This window comes from Haliotis rufescens, unplaced genomic scaffold, assembly GCF_023055435.1.
Source record: "Haliotis rufescens isolate VD_foot unplaced genomic scaffold, xgHalRufe1.0.p SCAF_8, whole genome shotgun sequence".
Taxonomy (NCBI): domain Eukaryota; kingdom Metazoa; phylum Mollusca; class Gastropoda; order Lepetellida; family Haliotidae; genus Haliotis; species Haliotis rufescens.
In genome coordinates, this window is record NW_025964372.1 from 42,299,838 (window position 1) to 42,305,837 (window position 6,000).

A 6,000-nucleotide genomic window follows, 5' to 3' on the forward strand; every position below is an offset into this window, starting at 1 on the left:
TGTTGGTTGGTTTGTTGGCGGGAAACACCGGAAAATTGGCTTTACACATTGTAGTTGTTGGTTGCTCGTTTAACGCCGCAGTCAGCAATTAATATTCCAGCTTTATGACGGCGGTCTGTAAATAATTGAATCTGGCCCAGACAATCCAGTATGGAGGCTCTTTATGATAGAATTGCATTGCACTATTGCGAATGTAGATTATGCAATGCATTTAATGAGACTGCCCAACACATTGTGGGTGGATGCCCAGCTCTGGCACAAACACAGTTTCTTCAGCGACTTGATTGAGTGGCTCGATCTTTTTATAACCGTCTTCGCTATGCTTGTGCTTGTGACAGAATATGTAGAGGACGTCATGGAAAATGACAAATACAAAATTCTTTGGAATAGGCCCGTATACAGCCCCAGACTTATCCAGGCCAACAAATCTGATCTTGTCCGTTTTGATAAATCCAATGAAATCAGTGAATTAAACATGTTGAACAATAGTCACTGGGACCTGATACTTCAGACAGCACCAAGTAATCAATTCATCAAATCTTTATCGTTATACCGCCTACCAGTTCAAAATTTCACTCTGCATGTTCACATTATATACAGTTGGTGTATGATAACCATATGCTTCTATCTACAGATAATTTGGGACATAGTTGTCTTATCTCTATGTCACACGATCAGTGGTAATACATTGACTGGAAATGCACATTAAACATTTTGTTTGAGCCACTTATGAATTTTTGGTCATAGAACCATTGACACACACTGATAAAAGGACTTACCAGAAATAGGGGTTACATGACATTTACAACAGAAATAGGAAAAGATCCATTTGGAATGAAAATGCAAAAAACATAATGTTTGGCCAAATGTGGCCATAGAACGATAGTTATCTGGTGACGATGTGTTGTTTAACCAGTGGGTTTAGTAGTCCGGACCTAAATTATTCGCAAGCCACGTCAGTATAGATCAACATTTAACACGAAAAGTACTAATTTAATACTGAATAGAGCTATATTTATGTCTGCAGCGGCTGAGAAACGTCGTTGGTGTTATAAGATGGCACCATATTCAATGTACGACAATATACAATACATACATACTCTCTCTCTCTCTCTCTCTCTCTCTCTCTCTCACACACACACACACATACATACATATTTGTTGTCACACCTACCTATGTTATCCGACTCATGTATACTATTGTTGTTACTGTTAATACTCTACTGTTAATCCCCCACCTACTATATATATTCTGCATATATAATATGTCCCCCGTGTGCGAAATACGCATCAGTCGGAAAGCGCACGTTAAATCTCCAAAGTAAGTAAGTAAGTCCCCCATTCAGTCTTGCTTGACAACGGTATAAGGATCTATACCGAAACGTCGCTTTTTACAGTATTAAAGAAGTTGTTATCCATAAAAATTGTGTCTATCTTGTCATACATACATACATACATTACATACATACTTACATGTAATTGTTGCCTAAAATAGTTTTACTTACGGTCTCAGGTATCGAAGACTTTGTGTGGCTTGGAGGTTCAGACAAAGAATCCGAAGGAATGTGGACGTGGGTGGATGGACGACCGATGGAGTTTGAGCATTGGGCGAAATATAGTGGACAGCCAAATAACTACTTCGGACAGGACTGTCTGGCTGTTATCTACAAGGATTATGAATACATTGACTGGTTTGACAATGCATGTGATCAACAACAGTATTTTATGTGCGAAAGAATTGTTCTACTGTAGAAGAACCAAATGCACTAGCAGTAGTGCACAAAACATGTTTTAATTATTTTGGGTTTCTTCTGACTAAAGATCACGTCAGTGTGTGGAATAACATACCTGTCCAATGTCAGCATCGACTATAACCATCTCCTAAACAGAAGCCACCAGTCCATAAAAGTTGGAAGTTGATGACACCTGAATTTGTTGATAAATAACATCTACGAAAGACTCATTTAAAAACACATTTTGTGTTGTGCCATTTTGGTGTATCTGTAGGTATGAACCGTATATTTTGCAACGTGTCCCATGGGCACACGGAATGGAATGTTTTTACAAGCACCCCAATACTAGTCACAAGAGTCATGAGGCGACCCATGAAGATCCGGTGTAGAATAGGTCTTCAGCAACCCGTGCTTGCCGTAAAAAGCGACCAAGCTTGTCGTAGGAGGCGACTAACGGGATCGGGTGGTCAGGCTCGCTGACTTGGTTGAAGCATGTCATGGATCCCAATTGCGTGGATCGATGTTCATGTTGTCAATCACTGGACTGTCTGGTCTAGACTAGATTATTTACAGACCGCCGTCATATAGCTGGATTATTTACTGAGTGCGGCGTTGAACAACAAACAAACAAACATCACAAGTGGCAACTTAATTGGGCCATCAGTGAAAATGTGAGCGTATCCTGCCCCACCGGCATCGCCCGTCACAAACACATGCAAAGGCGAGACAATTGTACACCTGAAATAAACATAGCCGAAAAGGCGACTATGCCTGTCGTAAGGGGCGAGTGGTCAGGCTCGCTGAACTGTTCGATGCATGTTATCGTGCCCCAATTGCGTGGATCGATGCTCATGATATCAATCACTGGATTGTCTGGTCTAGACTCGATTATTTACAGACCGCCGTCATATAGCTCGAATATTGCTCAGTGCGGCGTTAAACAATAAACTAACATACGTCATGTTATATCATTGTTAGTTTATGATACAGTGTTACCTCTCTACAGGCACGGCGCTTCATATGTGCATGGATTTGTACAAATCCTACCGATTCTGATATGTCAGCTAGGATTTACAAAGATGAATTTTTGCATGTTGGTTGGTTGGTTTGTTGTTTAACGCCACACTCAGCAATATTACAGCTATACAACGGCGGTCTGCAAATAATCGAATCTGGACCAGACAATCCAGTGATTGACATCATGAGCATCGATCCACGCAATTGGGATCGATGGCATGCATCAACCAAGTCAGCAAGGGTGACCACCCGATCCCGTTAGTCGCCTTATGGCAAGCATGGGTTGCTGAAGACCTATTCTACCCCGGATTTTCACGGGTCGCACCAGAAGGACATGGTTGGTTGGTTGGTTTGTTGTTTAACGCCGCACTCAGCAATATTCCGGCGGTCTGTAAATAATCGAGTCTGGACCAGACAATCCAGTGATTGATATCATGACCACCCGATCTCGTTAGTCGCATTTTACAGCAAGCATGGGTTGGTTGGTTGGTTTGTTGTTTAACGCCGCACTCAGCAATATTCCGGCGGTCTGTAAATAATCGAGTCTGGACCAGACAATCCAGTGATTGATATCATGACCACCCGATCTCATTAGTCGCATTTTACAGCAAGCATGGGTTGCTGAAGACCTATTCTACCCCGGACCTTCACGGGTCACACCAGAAGGACATGGCTGGTTGGTTGGTTGGTTGTTTAACGCCGCACTCAGCAATATTCCGGCGGTCTGTAAATAATCGAGTCTGGACCAGACAATCCAGTGATTGATATCATGACCACCCGATCTCGTTAGTCGCCTTTTACGACAAGCATAGTCGCATTTTACAGCAAGCATGGGTTGCTGAAGACCTATTCTACCCCGTACGATGGACTCCGGTTTCAGCAGACAACAAAAGTAATGTTTGGGCCGTGAAATTAAAACTGCCCCCAACTGTGTTGCAAAATCGAACATATTTTGTGAACAATATGTAGAATTTAACCATGCGTGACACAGCGGTCCTATCTAAGGGTGAGCCAACGGGGTGCAGAATTAGAACTGCATCTACCACACATGGTTTATGTATAGGTACATTGAAACATTAAGAGTTGTGTCAGTTACGGCTCAATCTGTACGCAATCCAGACAAATATATATGGGCCTATCATTGTACATAAAACATCATATTTAAGTGCAAACGCTGCTCTTTCCATGATGGTTTTTATGTTAGTTTAAATGCTAATCCGTGGGATCAGATTAAAGTTTGTTGATAAACATCCGTCAATTCAGATTAAAGTTTGTTAATAAACATCCGTGAATTCAGATTATAGTTTGTTAGTAAACATCCGTGGTATCAGATTAAAGTTTGTTGATAAACATCCGTGGTATCAGATTAAAGTTTGTTAATAAACATCCGTGGTATCAGATTAAAGATTGTTGAAAAATATCCGTGGTATCAGATTAAAGTTTGTTGATAAACATCCGTGGTACCAGATTAAAGTTTGTTAATAAACATCTGTGGTATCAGATTAAAGTTTGTTAATAAACATCTGTGGTATCAGATTAAAGTTTGTTAATAAACATTTGTGGTATCAGATTAAAGTTTGTTAATAAACATCCGTGGTATCAGATTAAAGTTTGTTGATAAACATTCGTGGTATCAGATTAAAGTTTGTTAATAAACATTTGTGGTATCAGATTAAAGTTTGTTAATAAACATCCGTGGTATCAGATTAAAGTTTGTTAATAAACATCCGTGGTATCAGATTAAAGTTTGTTGATAAACATCCGTGATATCAGATTAAAGTTATGAACTAATTATCTTTGGCTGGCAATTGTGGTTGAAAGACTACCCGAGCGAAGGTTTTCTTCTCGGACATGTGCGCTTTATTTTCTCTGAGACATACTCCCGAACAGGGTACCAGTTTGTACGGCAGTGTCGGTACGCCGACGGAATTACAAAGACCCGAGCTCGCTGTCCAGCTGTACATACAGAAGCTAGTTCTGTTACAGGTGGTTTGGCGTCGTGTTAACATTGACGTCGGTCGATTTTTCACATGCTCTGTGTATTTGCATCGGGTACAGTGAATCAAAACTGACAAGTCACTGTGGGTGCTGCGCACTTGTGTTCACTCGCACTGTGTCAGACCTTTTTATTTGGTTTATCTTTGTCAATGCGCCTTAGTGTAATCGGTCGATCGTGTTATTAATTTTTAAAATTCACGGGTATGTATTCACGTTCGCTATTTTGACAATAACGAGTCGGCAGTTCTGTGGGTGGGGCGTTACTATAGCGTCGTAATAATTACTTAAGCACCGTGACAGAAGACATCTGTAATACAATCATATATTCCCATTATTAAACTATGGCTGCATGGAGTCGTGGATGAGCAAGCCAGTGGGAACTAGTATTGGACGACATTCACAAACACAGCGGGTATAATAGCACACGATGCACTCCACTGCGTGGGCCTACGTAAATGCAACGCTTTTGTTCACTGAAGGAAGTTTGCATACAGATACTGAGGTCAGGTGATGTGAAATGACGTTTCAAGATTATTGCACTTATATAACGACGCGAAGTAGTGTGTGTTTGTTTTTGTGTGTGTTTTGTGCGTGCGTGCGTGCGTGCGTGCGTGCGTGCGTGCGTGCGCGCGCGCGCAGACCCATCTTTGTTTTACTCTCTTTAATGCCGAGCGCCAGCCAAGGTTACAACCATCACCATATTTTAACGTCTCTTGGTATGACGCGACCGGGGATCGAACTAGCGACCTTCGGCTCGCAGGACATACTCTCTTTGCACAAGACCACAGAGGTCACAGAAATCAAGGCTATACCTTGGCGCTTATATTAAGTAATTACAATTTAACTTCGGACATGCAAATATGCGTGGATAGAGTTTTCGCATTTAAGTTTAAAAGGGAGAAGATGCTCCCATGTGTATTCCTTGTCAAGATTACCATGAAACACAATCTTTTGGACTGTGGGTACAGCTTAAATAAGTCGTACATATTTTAATGTCTAATGTGAAAGGACTTTTATTCAAGTTCATATCAATAAGATAATAGCATTTTGAAAGAAAGAAGTCTTGGAAGCTGGCAGAAATGTAGTTTTTAGAAAGGTATCCTGTCCGTACTTTGCAACAAGATAAGTTGCCAGTCACATCGTAGAAGCCCTCGTTTTGCTCTTATACAGCCAGCCTTCTTGAAAATCTAACCACGCGTGGCTACTTTAATGAGATAGCCAATCAGCACCTGGAAACAGCGGAGCTCTCACA